This window comes from Melopsittacus undulatus, chromosome 2, assembly GCF_012275295.1.
Source record: "Melopsittacus undulatus isolate bMelUnd1 chromosome 2, bMelUnd1.mat.Z, whole genome shotgun sequence".
NCBI classification, from domain to species: Eukaryota; Metazoa; Chordata; class Aves; order Psittaciformes; family Psittaculidae; genus Melopsittacus; species Melopsittacus undulatus.
The window spans coordinates 83,746,210-83,773,961 of NC_047528.1; the positions used below are offsets into that span (position 1 = coordinate 83,746,210).

The 27,752-nt window shown below is 36.2% G+C and overlaps 1 protein-coding gene across 2 annotated transcripts in view; it reads right to left on the reverse strand.

Annotated features, from left to right (window-relative positions):
- The window catches only part of DMD (dystrophin), a 1,017,291-nt gene that overhangs the window by 763,603 nt on the left and 225,936 nt on the right, over positions 1 to 27,752 (reverse strand). The window lies entirely within an intron of this gene.

Below are 27,752 nucleotides of genomic sequence, written 5' to 3' on the forward strand. Positions count from 1 at the left end.
GGCATTCACAGACATTACATAATAGAAAAATAACCCAAACTGCAGTATCTCGATGGACTTTAGCAGCAAGCACAAGAAACTTTGGGTGAACACAAAGACAATTTCAGGGTTTACACGTCACCATGATATAAATCAACAGGAAAAGTGGTTTATCTGACTCAACATTTGAAATCAGTAGCAATTTGTAAAAATGCAATGCTGTTTGGCAGCTCTTTGAGTTAGTTACTTTGTTATTTGCCATTGATGTGTACCTCCTACTCAGTCTAGAGAATCAAGATATAGAAAGATTGTTGTAAAAGATTTTAAATTCCCTAAGTGTTTTAACATGACTGCTGGCAGAAAACCAAGAGCAGTGAGTTTTTAGTATCCCAGATCAATTATGGCTTAGATAAGATTTCAATTCAGGGGAACTAAAAAAAAAAAAAAACCACAAAAAAAAACCCACAAGAAAATCAATCAATAATACTACTTTCAGATGACATTTTGTCCTCTCTTCTTATACAGAATATATAACGGAAGAAAGCACCTTATGTCTTATGTTAAAAGCTTCACATGTATTTCAACATCAAGCAAATACATCCTATAAATATTTTTGGTTTGGCTTTCTGACCTACCTCCATACTTTTTGATACATTAATAAAGAGAACTGAAGTTTCAGTTCTACTTCGGGCAGGCTGGAAACATTCTCTCCAGCATCAGTACCTCTGTAAGATTTCTTGTCTCAGTGGTCACAATACACAGAATGTCCTCATTAAGAAGGAAAAAAACCCCAACAAAACACAAAAACCAAACCAAAAAAACAAAAAGCACACCACCATTTGACTTTCCGAATCAAGTCACACTACTCTCTGTCTCCCCAAGCTTCACCTCTGTGATAGAAATTAGTTCAGCAAGTATTTTGATATCACCATCTTCTTGTATTCTCATTCATATTTTAACACCATTTTGTTGCATCCAGTGTCCACTAGTAACTGATGCTCACAAGAATATCCATGCCTTTTTGCAAGAAAGAATACACACTGAAGGAACAAACATCAGTGGCAGCTGTGATTGTTTTCCTTTTTTTGTTCATTATTTTCTTTTTCAAAATGTTCTGGTAAACAAATAAGCAACACAAATATCTCACATAACAAATAAAGCAAGTACCTTGCAAACAATACACATGCCAAAAACTGCTTACTCATTCTATCTGGCAAATAAAAAGTACATAAACAGCTGTCAGAACCCACTGGCAAACAGGAAAAGATTTAAGTAATTAATCACAACAAATGGCTAAACAACCATTGTTGCAAAGCCTGGAATATCAGTCTGCCTCTCAAAATTCCTTTTTGCAGGCTCTTGAAGTATGAGAGTGGAAATTGCTTCTGCTCTGTTGCCCTACACCTTTGCCTTCATAATTTTTTCTTTTTTAATCCTAATCTATTTTCTTTACCACCTATTAAGACTAACGTATATTTGAAGTTCTAGTAGTTAGACGTTAATAAATATAAATTTAAGCCCTGTCTTGCTAGAAAGGTCACTAATGTCTTGGAAATATGTCTGTTTTCATTTCTGGGGATGAAATATCTTTCAAACAAACCTAAAGCTTCTAAAAACTAATTTCCAACTCTCAGAAAAATACAGAAGATTTTTAAGAAAATTAAATCAACATATTTATACTATTCCATTGGTCAAATACTAGTTTTGAGAGAAAAAGTAAAAGCAGTAGAAATATCCAGGAATTTTTGGCAGATTTTTTTGTTGCTTTTGTTTTTTTTTTTTTCTTAAACAAGGTATCTTCTCCAAAATCAGCTCAGAATATTATTATTAAATATTTTAAATATTTAATAATTTATTTTTTTTTACAATGACTATCCAGGACAGGATTAAAAAGAATAAATAAGAATAAAACCAAATTGAACTAAAAGTCAAAAGAGAGTTTAAAATTGGAAGCATTATAACATAAGCACACATTGTATTATTAACACGTTCTCAATCAAGAATCTGAAATATTTTGGAAAGCTCTGAAAACCATTCCAGCTCCTTAAGAAGATATAGTTATACAAAAGTATTGGAAAAGTTTTCAGCATGAATTTTCCAGCTACACGGAATGTATTGTGTTTGCACTGCAAGGGTTTTTTCTTGTTGTTCTGGAGTTTTGTTTGGAGTATGGGTGGAGAGAGGAGGGGGAGTGAGGGGTGGGGAAGAGACGTTAAAGGGGTGGCTTCTCTAAGAAACTGCTGGAAGCTTCTCCTGTGTCTGAAAGAGCCAATGCAGCTGGCTCCAAGATGGACCCACCACTGGCCAATGCCAAGCCCCTGCCCATCAGCGACAGGTGGTAGCACCTCTGCAAAAACATCTTTAAGAAGAGGGAAAACTGCTGGAGAGAGGAGTGAGAATCTGTGAGAGCATCAACTCTGCAGACACCAAGGTCAGTGAAGAAGCAGGGGAAGGAGGTGCTACAGGCATTGGAGCAGAGATTCCCCTGTAGCCTGTGCTACAGACCATGGTGAGGCAGTCTGTCCCCCCTGCAGCCCATGGAGGATTCATGCTGGAGCAGCGGGATGCCTGAAGGAGGCTGTGATCCTGTGGGAAGCCCACAGTGGAGCAGGCTCCTTGCAGGACCTGTGGCCATATGGAGAGATGAGCCCATGCTGGATCAGGTTTGCTGCACGACTTGTGACTGTGAGGGACCCACACTGGAGCAGCCTGTTCCTGAACGATGCACCCCATGGAAAGGACCCATGCTGGAGTAGTTCATGAACTGCAGCCCACGTGAAGGACTCATGTTGAAGTTCACGAAAGACTGTCTCTTGTAGGAGGGACCCCACAAGGTAGCAGGTGAAGAGTGTGAGGAGTCCTCTTCTGACAAGGAAGGAGCAGAAGAGACAATGTGTGATGAAATGATCACAACCCCTACTCCTCATCCTCCTGCACTGCCAGAGGAGGGGGAGGTGAAGACAATCCGGAGCTAGAATTTGATAAAGAATTTTAAGGTACAATAACATCCTCTTCAGGTAGGGACATAGCTACTTGGTAACAAGCTCCAAAAAAGCAGGAAGAATCCATTTTTTTTTGCAGCAGGTTTCACCACAGAACTTTTAAAACTATGAAATAATCATCAATTCACCCCTGTTTATGTGCTGCAGCATTCATGCAAATGTTACTTCCAATTTTCAAATACATGTGTACTTATATATAGCCATTCGTGTTTATTAATATTTTGCTTTGTCAAACCTTTGACCAAATAACAGCTCTGACAGTATTTGTGCTGATTCTACTCACTCTTTGTATCAAACCTGTAGTAAAGTAACTTTTTAAGGAAGCTTAAACGCCTGCCACATTCCCAGAAAGATTATATTACTGTACATAAATTGCTGATGTGGTTTCTTTACATTGAGAGACAAATTCTAAAAGACACCTCACTTTTCACAGTGCTGAGAAGCAAGATAAGACTTGAGCCCTAAAAATACAAGAAATCCTTTGTCCTCAATAAGAAATAGGTAGGATTTTCAGATACTCACGAAGCAGAAAACACAGAAAACCGTTACCTTTAAATCCTATCTATCACCTAATACTTTTGGCTTCCATTGACGACAGTAATAATAAAAAAATCCCAGTATTATAGTATTACTTGCTTCTGTCCCATATAAGATTTTTTCAAACAGTACTAAAACCCCATTGCCCTCCATGACATAACACTGAGGGAGATTCCCAAAACTGATTTGAATTTTCAGAGATTACACAGATTTGGGGGTTGTTTTTTTCCCTGATAAACGGAGGCTGTTGGTTTTTATTCTATCAAAGATATTTTTCATTTTAAGGCTTATTAATGATAGTAACAGAACGTTAACTTTTATTAGAATTTCTGACAAAAAAAAAATCCCTACTGCTATCTACAGATACAGCTGTTTACAAAGAACTGAAAAGGTGTACGGCAGATAAGCTAACTGCAAAAGCTTTCAGGCTGATGAGAAAAGACAGATTCTAACTGATACATAAAAGATTAGTTTCTACAATGTAAACTCATTACAGAAGGGATTTCAGTGCTTGTACGGAACTCCCACTGTGGCACCAACCTCAACTGCAGTATTTAAGATGAGGGCAAAGTAGAAGTATTTAAAAATGTGAGAGACAACTTACATGTAATTTTTATTTATTTATAAAATTTTTTAGCCTCAAAAACAAGGGTGAACTTTTCAAATCATGTTCAAATACCCATGATAATCTGCCTGACAAGGCTCACTAAAACCTTCTGAATTAGCTTCCACAATATCTGATAATGTTTTGTTTTCACTGTACCTAAATCTGCAATTTGAACTGTATGAGACTGTCCTAAACAGCAGGAAAAGCAAGTAGAGTTTAATTCCCAGATGGATTCATTAGAGTTGGCCCAGCACAGGTTAAGGGAACTTCAAAACATTACCAGCGAAACTAAGTGTTTTGTTTTGTTTTTGTTAAAAAAACAAACAAAAAGATAAAAGAAGGGAAAAAAGAAAAATAAAAGAAAAAGGGGGAAAATTTGTAAACTTAGCAATTTGTACTTCAAATGTATATTTTTTATTGCTTATTAATAAGACTATTTGTAGAGTAAGCTATGACAGAATCAGGAGACCGATCTTAGATTTGCTGCAACTAGTAACTTCTTTATTCCCTGATCGAGAACATGAGACTAAATATAGTTTTTATTTCTACACGAAGACACAAATAAATTGTTTTTCTTAAATGTATAAAAACTCAACTAGCACCTGGTCCCAAAACCATATTGTTCTGCAATCCATGTTTAGATTAAGACTGTACTAATGGTAATGATAATAGCAGGAACAAAAGAAGTGGTAATGGTTTACTCTACTGACAATCCCTGCTGCCAGTGACCTTAAAGCAATAAAAACTGCACAGTCTCTTAAAGGTCAGCTAGTAGCTACAGCCTCTGCTCTGCAGTTTTTCACCATTGTTGCCTGTTTTTTAAACTTACAATTATTTTCTGCCCTGGTTTTGTACTTCATTAGTAGATTTGATGTTAAATTCAAAATGAAACAAATGTTTACAAGAATCTCAAGGAATATTGCTGGAGTTGCAGAAAGACAAAACCTGAATCATTTACAAAACACAGCATACCTGTAAATATTGACATCTGGAAACTTAAACTGACAATTCTTTAACAAACCTAAAGAGCAGACAGCTGCTGTCCTTTTTCTGAAATAAATTCCTTACTGTACTTTCCAACTGATGGGAAAATATTTAATTAAACAGAAATCTATTTGTCTAGTCTCTTGGAGAAAAGGCAGTTAAAATCTTAATAGGAAGTCTGTATCATAGAATTCAGCATATTCAACATGGTACTAAGGGTGAATTAAAGTCCTCTTAGCAGAGAGGTAAATAACTCATTCAGCTTGTGGGGTTTTTGGTTCCTTTTTTTTCCTTGTTTCTTTGTTTTGGGTTTTGTTGGGTTTTTTTGTTTGTTGGGGTTTTTTTTTTAAAGATAAACAAAACTGAATGGCTCCACTTCTTGCCAGTGATACAGACAAGCAATCAAAATAGGACTGAACTAAAGTACAAAATTTTGGAAGGCTGCTCATTGGCCTACATGAATAAGCATGGTGATCACTGTTTACTGTTTTGAAGAATAAAATTCACATTTTACAAAATTAACTGTTAGCAAAAGGCACAAAATGCAGATAACTGAAGTAAGAGTGGAAACCTGGAGGACAGCCCAGTGGAGACCTACACAAAGATAGCAGGATTAGGTTTTTAATTAGTTTCTGTAAATATGAATATCCATTCACCTAAAATTAGTATGAAACTCCAGAAGAAAATTACATTAATTTTTAAACAGACTTTTCCTTAATAAATGTTTCAAACCTTATGGTTAAGACCTAAAGAATACCTTCAAAATGCTGACCAAAGGCATTCTTTGGAAGCTGTGTTGAATGAGGTCACAACAACAGCATGAAGAAAATCTCCTCAGAAGATTAACATATTTGTGTTTGCCTTTCAGAATTATGAAGACTGGTCAGGATTTTTAGGATTCAAGTGTATCTGGTATTCAAAGATTCAGTTGCAGAGAATACCTTAAATCTATTTGAATGTCTGTTCTGATTTGCTGCTTGAGTGTGGACTAATTTGTAAGCACCATCTTGGTTGAGTGAGCTTGACACTATCTCTGATTTTCAAAGCTGTAAAATCAGACTTAACACCTCTGCCAAACAGCAAATGTGATCCTTGTGTTTCTTCAGTTTCCTTACAATTACTTGAACATTTATTCAGTACCACTACAACCTTTGCACCCTAAGCTAAATCAAGCATAAGCTTCTTCTTAGCAGCAAAGATAAAAAGAATTTAACGCAATATGGCAATAGAATAAAACATGGGTTTGAAAAAATAGCAATGCATATTTAATACTTTTATTGTATGTAATTTATATTAATATTTTTGTCAATGAGAAGGAATGAGCATGGCTCTCATCAGTCTGCTAAAATAACAAATAGAAGGTAATATTTAATTTTCTCACAACACGGACATTGTTGAAAGCTGCAGTTCAGTTATTCAAAGCCTTCAAACATAAATGCAGTGAGGGGCAGAGAAATAAAACTAAAATACACCCTACCACCTGGGTCCTAATGAAGAGTCCTAAAAATAAAGATCAAGGAGATTATGCTGATTTCTAGAGTCAGGAATAATGTATAAAAATGGTAACATTAGCAAGCACCCAAACAGTAAACTTGCTAAGTATGTTTGAGATACCAGCAAAGGGCCAATACTTGAAAAAGGAAATGGGTCAATGTTTCAAAATAGTGTACATTTTCCATTTTAATTTTATAAATACTTAGCCTAGAAAAGTTTTTACCTATACATTTCTCTCATATCAATCCTCATTAAAGATGTATTTAATTCAGCATGGAAACTATGGCAATGATACTCAAAGATGGAAAAAGTATTTCTACCCTAAAGTTTTGTAAAACATTCTGTAGATATTCAAAAGCTAGACAGTATTGATTCCAGAGAAGTCCATATTATCAGTTACTGCAGTATCAAGAAGATTTTGCCTACTGGGACTGGTTGTGTACACACAAAAGTACAAACTTGTCTTAAGAAGTTTAGCTCCACCCATGACTTGTTTACCTGTTGCAAAATTACATTCACACTATATGCTTTGCTGATTCTGTGGTTTCAAGAATTGTGAAATATAATGGAAGAACTTGAAGAGCAAAGTCAGTATTAGCCACTTCCAGTTTAAATAGTGAGCAAAAATACAATATTGATGCTAATTAATTAAAATGAAGTAGTCAACTCAAATGTATCAATTAACATCCAGCTTTGTTAATTACATCTCTTATAAATTTGGATCAAACTGAATAACAGAATTTATTCAATATGTAAGATGTTTTGTAGTCAATAATTCTGAAAGGTAGCTATAAAAAAAAAAATTAGAGACTGAACTCCATAATGATTTTACAAGCTTTTATGGAAATAAATTCATTACATTTATTTAATTGTAAAATCTATGATAAAAATAATATAAGATAATGGAAAATGGCAATAGAAACCTAACCAGCCAACTCTGAATAGACAGTGGAGAGAGGTTTCTGCACACTGGATGGGTGATAATACAAGTAGCAGCTTTTCATATGCAGTCAAAAGTCACTGGAAAATATAGTATTCTGAGATGCTAGATGTAAGATGAGAGCATTAGAAGCACTTCATTTTTACTAGTAGGTTATCCCAAAATGAAATAGTGCACTACAGTTGGGATTAAATTATGAAGTTGAGATCATGTTCTAGTACTTATAAAGGCATTCAGAGTTCATACTCAGTTGCAACCTATTTTTGTAAACTATTTTGGAAAGAAATTGTAATGCCATATATTACAGCCCCTGTTTTATTAGCATATGAGTAAAATAAAAAAGGTTTTGCTGCTTCTGTCTGGGATCTGAGGAGGAGGTTGTTTTCTGATATATTTATTTAGTAAAGACAAGATAGTATTCTATAAACACTATATTGCTCATACAGAAAAAAAGACCAGTGGGTTCAAAGAAAAATAAAAATACTGTGAGGACAGGAGAAAATCCACTGTATCTAACAAAAAGAAACACCCCAGAACCTTCACTGCTATCTGCAAAAGTACAGGGATTCTGCTTCTATACTATATACCTTTCTCTTTTTCCCATCTGAAATGGGATATTTCTGGTATCAGGGCCAGGTGATGATCACCTAAGGTTAACCTTTTCAAAACTGACACAAAAAAATGGTGTATGTTACTGCACGCAGCTCCTACTTTTCCTCTCTAGAACCTCCTGGATAACTGGTGTTCTATGAAATCTAAGAAAGGAAAATTGGAAAAAAAAACCCAACAACAAAATGACAAAGATAGACATATTTGAATGTAAATCAAAACTAAGCTGTTCTTGCCTTTGTTTTCATTTAAAAAAATATCAGAATGTTTATGGAATGTAGCCTAACTTCTGTGCAGAAACTTTTCCTAAATTTAGGTGAATTTCAGGTGTAAAGTTAATTTTGGATATTGTTAAAAAAAAGCAACCAAAGAAAATTAATTGTGTACAATAGTACCTTCAGAAAAAAAAAAAATCCTAGTTTTCACTCATTTAAGACAGATTATTGTTTACAGATACAATGCATATGTTTCATATTTTCACAGGGTATGCAAGTTTGATTAATTGAACCTAAAAAAAAAAATAAATAAATAATCAGAGACACTTTCGATATCACTACAAAATGCATAGAAGCTTTACTAATTATTAAGCTTTGGCTACGTATGGAAAATCTAACATGACAAAAATTCATTGTCAAGAATTAATGTGTATAAATTGGTTTGATGTGTCAATTTTAAGTTCAAAGATGACGGTTCCTGCTGACTCTTCTGGCTGTATATCTTCGGTTTTCTCACTGCATGTGTTGTTTCCACATCTACATGATAAACAGTTACCTATTTAACATTGGTTTCTCTACACAGGACACAATTCTATCAATACGATAAATGAGGTCTTTAAAAAAAGTAAACGTTGTCAGATACGAAAAGGCTATCTCCCCTTTAAAAGAGTGTTTTTTAAAAAATACAGATACCTCTCAAAAGAGTTGAAACCCAACTGATATGATTTTATATAATCATAATTTATAACCATAATTATTCGTATTTTAAAATGCCAAAAAAAAAAAGTTCGGTAAATACAGTAGTTGAAGGATTTCTGACTTTTGAGAGATTATATCAGTCAGAATGAAGCAAATATATTAATGTGCTGATCTTTTTCCTTAGAACGTTCATGAGGAAAACCAGTCTAAAGCATGTAATTTCAATAGTTTTTAAAAATGCAAGTTTTGATCCAATGGTTATGCACTGTATGTATTCCATCGTCCCGCAAGCTATTTAAACATAACTGTTTTGTAATATAAAAATAATATAATGATCTGAGGGAATAACTGGACAGTCAGAACATCGCAAGCCCATACTCTGAGGCATTTAACATTTTTCAACTGGAAAACTCATGTTTTGCATAAAATTAAGCTTCTATTCATACTTCTGAAATTTTATATGTGGCTAGTGTTGCAGAAGTAGTGAGATAAATCAAGGGCAAAGCAAGACAGCTTGTAAGCAGTACATAGTTTAAAGAGCAACAAAACAAGATTTTAGTGGCCCATAATTAAACAGGCAGCAGAAGATGTCTTGCCTATTCTAGCCAATGCAAGCCTCAGCCTAGTTAGTTAAACATAAGTGTATATGACACTGACAACCATGAAGAAGTATGCAAGACTAGAGAAGTGAAAATGCTACAGCTCAGTATAATCAAGTTGGATTTGAGGACATTGTATCTACACCTACTTAATCTCTTCAAGCTGGAATAGTTGTAAACACGCAATAACAGCAGACAGGTCTGACTGGGATGTCAACTGGTTGTTTTAAGTGTGTGTCAAATAAACATTAAAATATATACAGTGAATTTCAGATGTGCAATTAAATATATTAGATTTATTTCATACATTAAAACCATAGCTATTAAAACATGGAAACAGTCGGGGTCTGCTGGTCAGCAGAATAGCAGCACTGTAATGCTTTACTATGTACCTGGGTAAAGGAAATCCTTCTTGGTATTGCATCATTTTTTTGACTAAAGATTTCAAGTGTTCTTGGATGATGGGAATGGAAAAATTCTGAAGGGCCTACATGGGATTCCTGAAACTAGTTCTGCAGTACTTGCTTATTAAACTTGTTTCTGACTTCACTGTTAAGTTTTCTCACATTTTTCTCAATACAAAAGTATTCATTTTCCCTGTGGTCTTTTTTTCCAGAAACAAATAGATGATATGATTTCAGTATTCAGTTAGCTACTTCGAGGAATTACTTACGACAATAGCAGCATAGGAGCAACTGAGAAAGAATCACAATATTTCTGTGTATGGCTTTATTAAATAACACTAATAGATTATCTACAGATGTTGCAGAAACCATGTGAGAGATCATCTGGACAGCCTTGTTTGATAGCCTTCAGCTGTTTCCATCTTTAAGCTGAAAAGACATGAGCTACACAGCATAGAACCTACACTTCTCCACTCAGTTGCCTACCAAATCTGCCTGACCTGGTTTTTATAAGTTTAACTCTATGCCTACTTGAATCCTCATTCCACCATAACTTAATCACATGGTTTTGAAGCTCTGGCTGTTTGCACTACTGGAGAAAAAGAAAAAAAATGGGGTTTGAGAGGTGAAAACATGTACTGTGTGGGATAAGATGGGAAGAAGAAAAGCATCTTGACTCCAATAGTACAGTTAACACTGATATAAATAAGGACAGTACCTCTGTCATAATTTATTAATTTTTTAAGAGTGAAATCTCCATTTACACTTGCCTATCCCAAAAGACCATAAAATGTTTTTAGTGCTTTAAATACACCATCCTCTAGTTCACCACAATACATTTAGGAGCTAAATAAGCACTGCACCAGTTATAAATGTAATGAGTGATAATGAGTGGCTGCATGGCAGACTTTGCTGAATCTGTCTGCCTTCTTCCACCCCCTTTCTATTTATCTCTTCAGATCTGAAGGAAAGGTAACCCTTTCTTTCTCTTTATTTCTAAATTCTTTATAGTTAAAGAGGTTATGCCATGCCAGGCCTTAGTTTATGCTTTCTAAAATAAAAAGCATTTTCAAAGTCAAAATAACTTAAATGCAAACTTTTATTAGGATTTTTTTTTTGGGGAAAAAAAAGTTTGCAAGGATGTCCTTGAAAAGTTCTGCCTGATTGATTTTAGAATTGACTTCTCTAGGTTAAACTAAGCAGTACAGGGCTTAAACAGAGCCACAATGAGAGAAAGCAACATTCATGATTACAGTAATGAGAGCAGAACTGGGGTTTATAATTTCTTTAATTCAGCACTACTGTGATTGATCTTAGTCCAAATGTAAAGAGAGGATTCAGTAATTATTAACTAAAAAACCCACATAGTCTAAAAATTATGTTGGAGAGCTGTCCTTGACAAAGAACTGAAAATGCTCCGAAGACCTGAGATTAGGCTTTGTAACAGAGCCTACAACAAATAATAATACTTAAATACATGTCCAATCCTGCTGAGCCCTCAAGAAATATGTTTCATAAAACATGAAAAGTTCTAATAGCTTATAAATTGCACGTTTCTGGGACTGAAACAACAGACTTGGAGACTGAAGTATTCCATTTGTTTCAAGGACAGATATGGTACCAGCAGGGATGAAGTGCCTTCCCCATGCTCTTCCTTCCTTTGAGCTCAAATTGACCATATCTCAGTATCAGAGCAGAAGGCATACCAAGATCTTCTCAATTCTGAGGCACAGTGTGCTGTATTTTTAACATTTGAATAATTACATGAAAACATAAAAACTTCATGCCACCTGACAGAGCTATTCAGTAGGTGTACTTACAACAGCAAAAATGCATTCTTCCACAAATCTGAGTCAAGGCACACCAGCAGACAAACGTGACCATTGTACCTCCCAAAAATTATGAATATACCTAGACCCTTCCTTTCAGTCACACTGATCAAGTGAAATTAAACAGCTGTGACATTGCAAACAATATGTAATGAGCAAGTTCCAAGTATATGAAACTTAACTGTATTTCTGAAATCCTAGTTGACTGAGAACATTCTGCTGTTAATAAGTTACAATTAAGTATGACCTACACTATAATTTTCAATTCAAAAGGGTACAACTGTAGTGTACATAGGTCCTTATTCCCTGCATAAATCATTGCAACTTCCACTGAAACTTCAGTGCTAACAAGGATACTACTTAACAAAGCAATTTGTAAAAAAAAAAAAAAAAGTGCTAAATATACAAGTAAGACAAACATGAAATACTATACACCAGGAAAACTAGAGGAACATAAAGCAAGCAAAATTGAAGAAAAATGCTTAAAAAAACATGTTCTAGTGTCTCTTTGCTCCTGGCAAATAATGAACAGTGACAACTGACAGTGCATCATTACAGAAGGACGTTCAAAGATCAAAGGTCAGGCTGTTTTTGTCATGTTTGTGTTCTATCATTAAATATTAAAGGCTACCCAAATGTTACATCTTTCTGAAGATACTGCTAGAGAACATATGGAAGAGGCAGATCAGTATCTCTTGGCAATACCTTAAACCAAATTGGGTTTAGAAATGTTTTGGGTTGTTTGTTTTGGGTTTTTTTTTTTCCTTTATTTGAGAAGATGTTAATGTCAAATAATAATATTTTCTTACAAAAGTGCCTCAGCCTTAGCAGGTTACCCAACTGCAGCACTCTAGTTATGCAAGATCCCATTGTGACTCCAGAGTCCACTGAGATCACAGCTCTGCAATTGTGCATGAGCTTTCAAGTCCTCGTTTCTCTTGTCATGTGCATTTCTGTACTTGGTTTTACAAGGAAAAGGTTAGAGCTACCTCATATCATGCTGTCTCCCAAACACTTCTCTATCCTATGTGCCTTCCCTTCTCTTTAGATTACTGCAACCCTTCTCTGACATAATTAGGTTAAAGCCCTCATCACAAGCTTAGAATCTTATTGTCAAAATCCTTCTTGTCCCACTCTACCAGACAGTCTTGTTCAGCAGGCATCGCTCCTCAGTGGGCCCCACAGTGAAAGAAGCTAAAAGCTTTGCCTGTAACATCAGCTCTGCAGCCAAGTGTTCTGAAAATTTTTCCAATCCTTTTTGAGCCTTTCTTTCCTCATTACCAGAAGGATAGAGGAGAAAACCACCTGGGCCCCAGGCCGTTCATCCTCCCCAGAGCTCTGTAGCCACTCTTTATGCACTCCAGGTCATCCTGGCAGTATCGCTGGTGCCCAAATGAACGAGCAACAAAGGGTAACAGCCTGAAGGTCAGACACACTTTAGAAGTCTCTCTGCAGCCTCCTGGCAAACGGCAAGCCTCCCAAGACATCACACTAGGCTGGCAGAGGAATGCCTCCATCTCCTGCAGGAGATACTCTCCAGTAACTACTACCCTTCTTTTCTTTGCATTGACTGAGATACAGCTGCCTCTGTTGCCTCCTGTGACAGGAAGTCACCTTCCTCACCCATTTCATGGGCTCTTCTTCAGGGAATGACTTTTCCAGGGATCATCTGGGAACTGGTGTGGGGTACATTGTGCAGTTTGCTGCAGACTTTTGCCTCTGTCAGTTCTAGCAATTGGCCTCTGGCTGATGCTTTATGAGCTATCACCTAAATATCTATAACTGCTGATCAGGGAGCATCAAGCACCTATTAAACTCCTTAGAAAAGATGGATATAACCATTGGGCAAGAGTACAATAAACAGAGGCAGCCAAGAGTTACAGCAGTTTCCAGAATTCTTCAGAACTTAAGACTAATAAAAATAATAATTAGGGAATGGTAAATTCCGTCTTACATGAATAATCAGAGAGTATATTCACGAACTATTATAATGAACACTATTAAACATTTCCTGAACACATAATGCACACCCATGAGTTTTAGAAGAAATGGAAAATGCTACATTAGTATCACTAAAATTTATTATCTCGGATAGCAGGCATCTATTTTAATGCTGAATAGCATTTTTAAAAAATGAAACATTACATAAAATTACAATGACCTTCATGAAAAGATTGACCCACAGTTATTTAACAAAGTTAGTTCACCACCCAGAGAAGCTTTCTAGTAAGGTTCCAAAGGACCCAAGCCATAGCTCCAGTCAAGGTTAGGCTTAACAGAATAAATTATTAATTAAAATTCTTTTATATTCAGTATGCAGAAGGTCATACCATGTGAACATAATATTTCAGTTTGGTCACACAATCTGTGAAACTACAAAATAACTCTTGTGATATAAAATACCAAAAATTCAACATATTGCTAACATGCATAAAGCATGGAAATATCAAAGCATTTATGCTATTATTCTGTGTGCTATAAGTTGATATAGCAACAAAAAATACTGATTATATTCTAACATGTTTCTGATATATTTAAGAGGAAAGTTAAAAAGTGATACAACACTCTGCTTTGATGAGGTCAGTTTCTTCTGATGGTCCAAGTAATTAATAGGAAACAAGTCATGCACTGACTTCAAAGTAGATGTTAATAAACACCTCCTACAACAAGAAAGCTAGTCAAGAAAATATTTTTGTCATAATCTACGCTTTGGTTCTGGTAATAAACCTTATATACCTTTCTTTGGGGAAAATAATCTGACAGGTTGATAATTTTTAAACTCAGCATGCACTTTCACAACATTTTTAACCTTAAGCCTTATCTTAAGGAATTAAGCCAGGACAGATTTCATACATCCTACTTTTTATATGTTGCAATACTTTTCTTTGAGAAGGTACTGGCATTTATCTCAATTCATAAAGAGGAGCTTTAGAAGCTAAACCATAATAAAGCTAATGCAATATAAAACCAAAACCAAACCCAAAATAAATATTTATCAACCAGTTTAGCTCTCTAAATCACTTTACAGTGGAATAATAGGGAGGAACTGTGCAGGAGGAAGGACAGTAATCATTACAGAGCTGACCTGCATAAATGTTGTGAAACCTTCCAAATGATTGAACCATGATTCCCAGTTTCTGACTAAACTAAGGCTAACAGGATTAAAACCATAAAGTTGTATTTGTGATTCCACTTCTGTAATATCAAATTACAAGAAATGCCTTTATTTAAAACACCTTTCATTAAGCTACTTATCAGAGGAAACAGAAATTAAAAAAAAAAAATCTAAAGCATTTCATAAAAGTTACTGATATCCAATTAAGGTTTTCTTAGCTCATCTCATCCTCAAACACACCACAGAAATGCAGGTGTGGATTTTTTTTCAATTTCATTGTGCATTATTCTATTGCAATTCTGTGTAAATGACTGTGAATGCAATTCTTCATGTTCCACATTCAAGTATTTAAACACCGTATAGTGTTACAATTACTGTAAACACTTCTGGTGGCAGATGCTGATATTTTAAAATGGCACCTGATGGACCTGTTTCAAATTATTCATAATGAGCAGGAATGTGGCAGAACTGTTCTGAAGGGATGTTAGCACTACAATTTTCCCACGCTCTATGAAAAGCAGTTTCATTCAAGGAATTACCATACTAATTTTTTGTTTCTTCTATTCCTGGTTTGTGATAAGTGTTATACACGCCCCCAGGATTTATGCACCAAACTAATTTGCTGGGTTAAACAGCCATCAAAATCTGTTCTGCTCTGAGCTTAATAACCTGCTACAGACTTATGAAGCATTGTATAAGAATACTACTAACTGTTAAAGTAATGTTTTCTTTTAATTTTGAAATACAGCAAACTAAAATAAGGTATCTGAAAGAGAAAGAAACAGCCTTCTGCAAAATAAACCATTACACTCTGCAGTACATTAACTGCTCTATTGGAGCAAGTAGCTTAATTTTTCTTCATTTCCTTGTAATCAACAAGCAAGTCTCTGGGTAAATAAACAAAGGAAGTGGTGCTGCACATGCTTAGCTATTATTCTGGCTCACCAAAAGCACTAGTATTCTCTATTTTCTTGAGTCTTCACTCCCTACTGTGCAGTGCAATGCAAACATTTACTTCCATCCAGAACTACAGTGTCAAGAAAGCCTTAAAAAAATTTCCATATTTGCCAACTTAGTAACTGGTATCCAAATAAATTTACTATAAAACACAAAAAAAAAAACCAAACCCCAAGCATGAGATGGTAATGCCAGGGTAACAAAGAATTTAGTTTTATCAGTGTCAAAATTGCTGCTCTGGTCTTTATTTTGCATGCATATCTCGAGACAAAAAAAAAGAATATACACTGTATCTCAGCTAATATATCACAGTTTTTGTAAAATATCAAAAAACATATTTGATATAATTTTGAAACTGAGAAGCTAGGAGAGAACATGTGAAAACGAACCAAATGAAAGCCAGAAGATAAAAATCAACACAGGTTGTGACTTGAACCTAAATCCCATTCATTCTTACCCATTCCCTTCTTAAAATTAATAACATTTTTGTATTTAACATGTGGCCACAACCTGAGTATTCAGAATGTATTTATCAATGCACATGCTTTCCTGATATAAAATTTGCATATTCTTTACATAGAGTTTAGTGGAAAGTATATGTAGCATTTAAAAATACAGTTTATTTAGAGTACATATATATAATGTTGCTACACAGTACATATTACTATACAAAATACATAGAATGTATACTATGTATTGTACTATATGCATGTGTATTGTATGTATCTACCAAAAGAAGGTACAATCATTCCCTAAAGGGAAGAACTGTCTGTTCATATTGTTCTAGCAGAAGCAGTCTGGCTGAGGTGGAATGCACTGGAAAGACAAAATGTTTGCTCCTTCTTTAAAAGTACCCGAGAATCGTGAAAGACTCTGGTATGTGTGGCGTAGTTAGGACAGCAAACTGTGAGCTTGTATCACGAAGAGAAAGATTGCAGAGAAAACAAAGGTATCTCAACACAAGTCTCAGAAAGGCTGAAAAGAGGTATTTTTCCCAAAGTCTGAGGAAGGACAAAAAAGAACTCACTACAATCCAGAAAAGCACTAAAAAAATAATGGTCAGAAAGCAAGCACAAAGAAGAAAACCTGTTTTGCAAGGACTCACGGTTTCCACTCTTTCTTACTCAGCAGCACTTCTATTTTACAAGTTAACTAGTTCTGTCTTCTTGTTTTGCATGGTACTGCAAAGAAAAGGTGCAAGCAGATGTACATCAAAAACATGGTGCTCAGGGTCTTACCGTGTACACTTTCCTCACCAAATTGTTGCCATAACTGGTTTGTAAACTTCAGTGCACACACACACACACACCCGCACACAAAAAAAAGTGCCAAAGACATCTGTCTTGACTGGTGAAACATATTGGGTACAAACACCAGTACATTGTGGTTTCAATCAAAAAAGGGGAAGATTGCATTAACATGTAAATACTTCTAAGATGAAAGAAATACATTAATTCTCTAAAAATCTGTTCTTATGCCATCACACTATTTATCCTTCCATTGATTATGTATTCAGACAACAGAGTCCCTAAGAAGTTGATGGTAGCTCCTTCAGAGAGATGCTACATTTTTCTATTTTTAAAGAACCCTCAGATGTGGAAACCTAGTGACTCACAAAGCTACTACACCACAGAAGAAGCAGGTTCCATGAAGACTAGAAGCTTTTCTTTGCATTTTTGTTTGCAAAAAGTAAACTTTTTACTTGAACATCTCTGCTGCTGTATTTCAATAGGTAAAATGCCTATTTATATTCAGTAAACTGGAGGTTCTTGGTATAAGAACCTAGTAGCAATTTTTTCCCTTTATTAGGATCTGCTCAAAAAGCCATTAAAGAGGTATGTGTTATGGCCCTCCAGGCATAGACTGCTCCATGACCATAATGAAATGAATCTCTTACATTCTAATTTTAGTCCAAGGAGCCAAATCACATATCATGGAGCTGTGTAAGATGCTAATAAAAAATTCATAATGTAAGCATTTTTTCAATTTCAAATGTACACGTGTATCAGATGCAATAACCAGCAACAAAAGAACCTAACTGTGAACTGACATGCAACTGCATAAAATAATACTGTTTAGGACATAAATACAGATATCTACAAATGCATAAAACAAGGTTTGAAAATGACCCTACAAAGCCTAACATTTTAACAATTTATATTTGAAAAATTATTAATTTTTCTTCATTTTAATCAAGTCATAACTAAAACAGGTTATCATGTTTGGTTTGTTATCTCTAAAGGGCTCGGAAAAGAAACCATGGAAAAATCCCCCAGAATGGTACAAATAATAGATAAAGATTTAAAATACCCTTTTGTGTTCTGGCAATGTGTATGTCTGCTGGTTAAGCATTCTGTAAGTATGTCTTATATGTACAGTAAGTTATGTATGTAAGCTATATATAGTTAATGGCCGCCATTGTCCCAGACTGTTAACAAACTGGTACTGAATTATGTTTACACAACTGGTTTCTCTTTTTACTGAAAAAATTTGAATGAACTTAGTTTACTTGGGGTTTGCCTTAGGAAAAAAAAAAAAGAAACCAACAAATAACCCAAACCACAAAATCAAACAGATAAACTCTTAAATCACTCCCTTAGCATTAGGATTCTATTGTACAGAATCTGATTATTATTTTCTGGCTGCTTTTTAACACAAAAACTAATGCAAGATAACATCACCAAGGATCTTATTTACAACAATGTGTTGACTTGAAATTGAATAATTAAAAACTATTTATTTGTCAAGCTGTGTAACAGAATGTCATATGATATTTCGCCACTGAAGCCAACTGTCTGTTTGCTTCAGTAACACAAATGTGAGGATGAATTCTGGTACTTGTCAGCCTATGATAAGTTACTAACAGACTAATATTTCTCAGTGGAGCAATAACTGATTAGGTAGTAAAAACATACAGAAGAAAGGTGATGAACATTCTGCAAAGGAAAGACTTAAAACCATACCAGTCACCATAGCTCATGGCAGAGTAATTCTGCAGTTGCTTGTTTTAATTTATCACACCAAATTATCCAATACCAATTTTATTCAACACTTTCCTGTGGAATACTTGCAATGCAAAAACACAACAAAAGCAAATGTATAGGAACTTTGATATATCTAATAGCAAATTAAGTACAGTAACCTTGATACTACTGTCAGTCTGTATTTAACAGGATGGATGCTCTTCCATGCCACACCCCCAGTCTGTACAACTGAGAGGAACACCTTCACAGAACACCTGTACTCATTGATTTTACACTTATATCAGACACTTCAGAGCAACCTAGAATGTCTTCCAAAAAGAGCCACCCTTTCATAATACCCATTTCATCTGCCCATTAAGAACAGGATTCACTTGACAGAGTGCTTAATTTTCTTATGCCCCACACTGGAGCAGAAACAAAACACATGATCTAGCAATATATTACAAGTGCATGCCCAAGTAAAGGTAATAAGGCCAGTTCCACCCTTCTCCTATTGAGTACCAGGGAGGAGAACAAAATGAGATAAGCAGACCTGATACAATCTGTGAACAGCAGTTCTGCTAAAGCAGCTCTTACTAAACACTACTCAAATACAGTTGAAGAACTCAAACTGTGAATCAACAGTCTGGGTCTCAGTAATATTGAGCACCCTCACCATTACAAAGCTCTAATAGCTGCAGGCCTTCCCTCAGTAGATACAGAGCAGCTTCACTTAGTTATTAGTTACTATTAGCTATATTTAACACTGACAGAAGACATGCAGTAGATTAAAGGACAAGGTCTTAAAAAGTTTGAGTTTCTGAACAAGAGGTTCAGAACAAGAACTATATGTCCATGTACCATTACCATGGTTGGTTTATCATACTTGTCATTACCATTTAGGATAAAATTAATCTCTATTAGCACACTAATATTTAATATGCACATAGAATCAGACACAATGTAAGTCAACGTCCAAATTAAATTTCTGGTCACATTAAAGAAATACACTGAAGACCCTGCTTTAAAGCAATAAAAGAATAAGTAGCTTGATCATAGATTAACTGACAACCTTTAAATGAGAATTATGCCATTCAAAGATACTTTTCAAACTATTTAAAATTATAGAATGAATAATAAAGAATGTTTTTCATTTAATATGTTAAAAATTGCCCAACCTCTTATAATTAATTATGAACAACTTTAAGCTACAAATTTAATTCAAAGGATGACTGACTGGGTCAAATCCCACTCAACTGTTCTATTAAGCCATGTATCAAGGAGTTTGATTCAGTACAGATAAAAACCAGCCCATGTTCAGAAAACTAACAATTGGATTGCAACTAGCTCATCCATGACTGAAACTAAATGCCTCTGAAGTTTAAAATAAATAATCTTGAATTCAGAACAGTACATTAATCAGATCTGAAACAAAGTTGGAGGTATGGACATCTAGCTGTCTATTAAAATCCAGACTGGTTTTTTCACTTCACAGCTATCTTGATAATAATAGGCTTTAGCTGTAAAAAACAAAGTGACAGAACTAGATGGGCTTCTGGAAACAAATATTATTTTCTCCAGTGCTACTGGGGAAACTTTAACTGCATATACAATCTGTGAAAGTATGATAATGCTTGTGTATAGTTCTCACAGGGATTTTTGTGAAGATTAATATTTCTAATGTGCTTTGAAGATTAAACACTAAATGAATAATAAGCTGTTCTTTTATTTACTTTAGGAAAAGGAAAATTCTTAAAACCAAGAAAAGACTAATTGTAATGTTACTGCATAGAAGGAATAATGTTATAAAATTGTATAATTGCATTCTAGGTAATAGTTGAATTGAAGCTTTTAGTAAAAATCCCACTGTTTTCCCAATTCTGATGGTTTTAAACCAACTTTCAGTATTTTGGGGGTTTTAATTAATCTTTCCTTAATTTTTCAGGTATAATTTATAACATGGAGCTCAGGCCTAATCATAGGTATTTCCTAAAGCAGTGAACCCTGACTCAGCTTTCTTTTCAACAGAAGAAATCATCTTTCATGATAGAACGTGGTCTTGACTTCAGAGAAACAATACTCTCTCAATTCCATCTGTAGTTAGAAAAGTATTTATTCCCCTAAGGTTGGTAAAAATCAGATATTTGTTTTAGAATTACCCTGGAGAGAAGGCTAGATCAGAAAGGATGATTCTTCCCAGCTGAGAAATTTCACCTGCCCAGCTGGTACAAGACACTTGACACAAGACTGCCATGCCAGGAACAAGACATCCTTGTCTCTAAATTGGAGAGACATCAATTTGATAGGTGGACCACTTGGTGGGTAAAGAACTGGCTGGATGGCCGCACTCAAAGAGTTGTGGTCAACGGTTCAATGTCCAGCTGGAGACTAATAACGAGTTGTAATGAGTGGTGTCCCTCAGGGATTGGTGTTGGGACCAGTCTTGTTTAACATCTTTGGCGACGACACAAACAGTGGGATTGAGTGCACCCTCAGCAAGTTTGGTGATGACACCAAGCTGTGTGGCTCGGTTGATACGCTGGAGAGAAGGAATGCCATCCAGAGGGACCTTGACATGCTTGTGAGGTGGGCTGATGCCAACCTCATGAAGTTTAACCATGCCAAGTGCAAGGTCCTACACCTGTGTCGGAGCAATCCCAGGCACAGCTACAGGTTGGGCAGAGAAGAGATTCAGAGCAGCCCTTTGGAGAAGGACTTGGGTTGTTGGTCAATGAGAAAATAAACATGAGGCAGTTTCAGTGTGTGCTCACAATCCAGAAAGCCAACCATATTCTGGGCTACATCAAAAGAAGCGTGACCAGCAGGACAAAGCAGGTGATCCTGCCCCTCTACTCTGCTCTCATGAGACCTCACTTGGAGTATTGTGTACAGGTCTGGCACCCTCAACATAAAAAGGACATGGAACTGTTGGAACAAGTCCAGAGGAGGGCCACGAGGATGATCAGGGGACTGGAGCACCTCCTGTATGAAGACAGGCTGAGAAAGTTGGGGCTGTTCAGCCTGGAGAAGAGAAGGCTGCGTGGAGACCTCCTAGCAGCCTTCCAGTATCTGAAGGGGGCCTACAGGGACTGTAGTGATAGGATAAGGGGTAACGGATTGAAACTTAAACAGCAGAGGTTTAGATTGGATATAAGGAAGAAATTCTTTACTGTTAGGGTCATGAGGTACTAAGAATGAGTTGCTCAGGGAGGTTGTGAATGCTTCATCCCTGGCAGTGTTCAAGGCCAGGTTGGATGAAGCCTTGGGTGACATGGTTTAATGTGAGGTGTCCCTGCCCATGGCAGGGGGGTTGGAACTAGATCTTGAGGTCCTTTCCAACCCTAACTATTCTATGATTCTATGATCTTCCAATATGCTTGTACCACTTGGTACTGTGTAATACACTGGATAACTATTGACTGGCGGCTGTGTTCTCTGCAGGGTGTACACTACACAAGAATAAGGTTATTGGCATCTGAGATGCTGTGTCCTGGCACTTGGATTTGAACTGAACTCTTCACTGATGTTAGAAATTACTAATGGAAGAGCCACTCAGTCTTCCAACACTGTAATGAATGACAGAGAGAGGATTTCCCACTCTACCTCATTCTTAATCATCACACATCAGCATGAAATCTTGTACTAATGAAGTATGAATTCATTTGGAATTTCTTAACTCTCAGCATATGGTGAAGATCTTCCAGCACATTAACTGGAGCCGTCTCAGCATAAGGCACAGGTCTTCCAAAACAGTAAGACTGGAGCCTGGGCTCTTTATAATCCTGGTGATATTGTGTTCAGCTCTATTACACTAATTTAGGATGATTACATCTTACATATTGCAGGCAGCAGAACATGTAGCATTTAATGTTTACCATTTTAATGCAAGCATGCTCTTTATGCTTATTCTTGTCAGCCATCCTTCTAGAGATCTTTCCAGTTAAATCGTGGAGTGCCTACCTTGTAACTTAGACCATGGTGGATTAACAGGAAAGTTTCAAATAAAAGATTTGTCCATTCATCATGAAGAGAACATATGTCAGCTATCAAAGGACTTTACAAACACCAAAAAAAAAACCCAAAAATCCTACGAAAAGCAACAGATTTCAAAAAGCAGAGGTGTTGTGTTTAAAGAAACTAAAACACTGGAAAAAGGATTATATAAAAAAGTGTCAATTTAAGGATGTTAAAGTCATTAAAACTATTCTTACATAGAAAACTCCAAATTACTTTTTAATTTCTATGGCATGACAATATTTTGCGATTTCTTTACTAAATGACATTACGGAATTTTTCCACCTCAGTTTTAGTGCTGCGTAACATCAAGTCAAAGTGGGGGTGTTGTCTGTATAAATTGAAAAGTGGTGTTACACTAACAAGTAATATTATTCACTACATTCATTATATTCGAAATAGGTGAATACTATCATAAGGAAAAAAGAAAGAATAGCTAAGAAACATAATTACAAATAATGAGTATTTCTTAATACCTCTTTGTAAGTGATAGAGAAGTGAATTACTCTTTAAAGAAAATGAAAATAAGATATGTTGTAGTTACAATTATTTATAATTTTAGTGGCTCAGGGAAAAAGAAGAAAAAATCTATGTACAGGAGGACAGGGAGAAAAAAAACCCAAACATCAGTCTGTTCTTAGCTATCTACCATTATTCTTAAATAAATTACTTCAGAAAGTTTGAAAAACAAGCACAATTTCTGTATTTTACATTACTAAGTACCATTTAACTTCTTTATGAAAATGCTGGAGAAGGAAAAAGAAAAAACAAACCCCCAAAGAAACAACAAAAAAACAGTTTTTAAACTATACTTGAGTGAAAAAAAAATAACCACTGACACTCACTGGGTTAGCAAGCAAAGAGGCGAAGAGAACTGTCTCATTGAGAGAGAAGGAAAAATTACTGCAGAAGACTCCATAACTGGGACTGTAAAAGTCAACTGCTAAAGAAACAAAGGATGTTAAATGTCTGCTTCCAGACCATAACTCCTGTCACACAGGTAGCACAGCGTCCACTTATGGCTTGCAAGACTGAGATCCAAGAGAAATATTCAAAAGCATTTGAGGGTTTAATCACAAGGGAGCAGTCATGAACACCTTGGAAAGAAGAAATGAAGGAATAAAGACTCAAATAAAAGCAAGCCAACAGGGCTGAAGAGCAGTTACTAGAAGAAGCATCATTCAAGAAGCTAATATCACATCCTAATGGAGAAAATAGAAAGGATAATAAATTCTGACAAGATGAATGTAAAAACCACAAGGGCAACTGGCCAAGAAAGAATGACTAGCAAAACACATGAAAACTAGTAATAAATCCTCCCTCAAATACATCCAGAGCAGAATTTCTCCTAGAGGCTTTGTAGAATGAAAGGATCAGCACAACAGGAGCATGCAAAGACAATAAGGCAATTGCTGAGAATCTAAATGATTTCTTTGAATTTGTATTCAGTGCAGTTTCCCATACTGATATAGTCTGGGAGGGTGTGGAGAGTGACCAACCAGAGGAGCTGTCTCAAACTGAAGTAAGAGTAGAAAAGACTATGTACCTGACTGAAAAAGGAACAGCAGCCTATGAGAAAAAAAATGTCATCTATACAGGAACTACTAAAAGAACTCCAGGGTGAACTAGCGAATGACAAACTGCAATACATAACAACCACTTTAAAATCACTATAGAATATGTCTGGAAGATGGCAGATGTAATGATAACTTCTAGAAAGACTCCTATATTTACTGCTCTAATGATAGCAAGTAATAGAAGTGGAAGACATATAAAAGCTATTACACACAATAGACCAGTCAACATGACTTTTGAAAAAAATAGTCTTGTTTGACAAGTGACAGAATCACAAAACAACTTGGCTCAAAAGGCACTGTTCTAGGCTACCTCATCACAATCAGACTTTAAAAGGGCTGATTCCTGTGAATATCTTTAAGGCACTTGACTGGTCCTGTTTGTCTTACTGTATTAATTTTTGTTGTTGCTGTTGTACTGGAGAACCCCAAACTGGGCATAGTACCATACAAGTGGTATAAAGTGAAGAACAGCAGGAGAATTCACTTCCTGCACTGTGCTGGCTGTAATACAGCCAATTCTGCAGCTGGACTTCTCCACTTCAAAGGCAAACTGCTGACACATGGTCAGCCAGGAATTACCTGCAGACTTGTTGTAATATGCTTTCTTCCATTACTCACTTAATTACTGAAGACATTAAAACAATATCAGCCCTCCTGTGGAACATGTCACCTGTTGGATTTTGTACCACTGATCACCAGACAGTTTCTGGAAGAACTGGCTCCATAATCTTTCTGGTGGCAGAGTGGAGGTAGAACAGACTGTAGTTCCCTGGATCCCCTTCCTTTTCATAGAATGATAGAATAGTTAGGATTGGAAAGGACCTCAAGATCATCTAGTTCCAACCCCCCTGCCATGGGCAGGGACACCTCACATTAAACCATGTCACCCAAGGCTTCATCCAACCTGGCCTTGAACACTGCCAGGGATGGAGCATTCGCAACTTTCCTTAGCAAACCATTCTACTGCCTCACCACCCTTACAGTAAAGAACTTCCTCCTTCTATCCAATCTAAACTTCCCCTGTTTAAGTTTTAACCCATTACTCCTTGTCTGTCACAACAGTCCTTAATGAACAGTCCCTCACCAACATCCCTGTAGGTCCCCTTCAGATACTGGAAGGCTGCTAGGAGGTCTCCACGCAGCCTTCTCTTCTCCAGGCTGAACAGCCCCAACTTTCTCAGCCTGTCTTCATACAGGAGGTGCTCCAGTCCCCTGATCATCCTCGTGGCCCTCCTCTGGACTTGTTCCAACAGTTCCATGTCCTTTTTATGTTGAGGGTGCCAGACCTGTACACAATACTCCAAGTGAGGTCTCATGAGAGCAGAGTAGAGGGGCAGGATCACCTGCTTTGTCCTGCTGGTCACGCTTCTTTTGATGTAGCCCAGAATATGGTTGGCTTTCTGGATTGTGAGCACACACTGAAACTGCCTCATGTTTATTTTCTCATTGACCAACAACCCAAGTCCTTCTCCAAAGGGCTGCTCTGAATCTCTTCTCTGCCCAACCTGTAGCTGTGCCTGGGATTGCTCCGACACAGGTGTAGGACCTTGCACTTGGCATAGTTAGGCTTCATAAGGTTGGCATCAGCCCACCTCACAAGCATGTCAAGGTCCCTCTGGATGGCATCCCTTCCCTCCAGCATATCAACCAAGCCACACAGCTTAGTGTCATCGGCAAACTTGCTGAAGGCACACTCAATCCCACTGTCCATGTCACTGAGAAAGATGTTGACCAGTCCCAACACCAATCCTTAAGGGACACCACTCATTACTGGTCTTCAGCTGAACATTGAGCCGTTGACCATAACTCTTTGCATGTGGCCATCCAGCCAGTTCTTAATCCACCAAGTGGTCCATCTATCAAATTGATGTAATTCTTTCTTGTATCCTTTGCTATGAGGTCTCCTGAGTCACTGAGCACTGCAGCTACCATTCCCTTGGTTTTCTTCTTGTTGATTATGTACTGCAGAAGCATTACCATAAAGTGGTAAGAGCAAATCGGAGAAAGGAAATGTGATCAATACTCTCTGGACTTCAAAAGGGATTTTCCTTTAAGAAAAACTCTTCTGTGGAATAAATTTCATGGAGAGACTCATCTCAGAAAAGATGTGTTGCCAGAAAATAAATGATTCTGCAAGTAATTCCATAAAGCTTTAATTTCAGTATATTTCTTAGGGTAAATAAGAGTACTTCTTATTACCCATCCCAAATTTTACTAAAATTGCTGCCTTTTAACCCTGCATTTTTTGGAGGAAAACAAATAAAAAAGTTTTATCTGCCAATTTTACATGGAAAGGATTACTGCCAAAGGATAATAAAAGCTTCACACTTGCCAATATACTGTTCATCATAATTTTTTTCCCACATTTTACCCCACTTAGCATCCAGATTGCTCTGGTTTCAAAGCAGGAATTCCCTATCTGTTGACTTGAAAACTAGAACATCACCCTTCTGCATTTGGCCACATCATGTCATATAAAAGCTTACTCAGGCAATCATCTTTGGCAATGTGCTTTGAACTTTTTGAGAGACTTAGGTTGCCTCAAGTTGAAAGGTAAAGCTAAATTGTGCATTCCTAATGCAGAAGAAATACTCAGCTCACTGAATCAAATTGATTCTTCAACAACTGCTTTGCCTATACAAATATACAAGTCACATAACATTGAAGGTCAAAAGAGAAGATATTAATCTCGATTTCAGAGGTCAAATATGCCAGATACTTGTTTTTAAAATTTTTGTGGTAATACTGGCTACTAATGCCAGCCACATAAGAACACACATTGGGTTCAACATTCAGCACCACTTGTTTTTTTTTTCATTCCTAACACTTAATTCCCAGAAAGCGTTTTCAGACAGGTGTTATGCTAAGATATAGAAAAAAAAAATCAGAATGCTGTATATTAAGCGTAAAAGGTGCAACTTATACATTTATGCATACAGTGAAAAATACTAACAGAATAAGTTACAGACATAAAAAAGTGATAGAAATACCATATGTAAGCTGGGAAAGGCACAATGGGGTTTTCCTGTGCCATCCTAAATATTTTCCATGATGACAGCCATTCATTACTGAGAAGAATTCAATGCATATTAATATCCTAAGACTACATATTTCTTCCACACACAATTTCTCCTTAGAAAAGCCTCTTAAATTCTAGTTTTAGTTTCACAGATGGATCTTTTCCCTTAATAAACATGCACAAAGTCCTTGATTAATAACATGTTATCA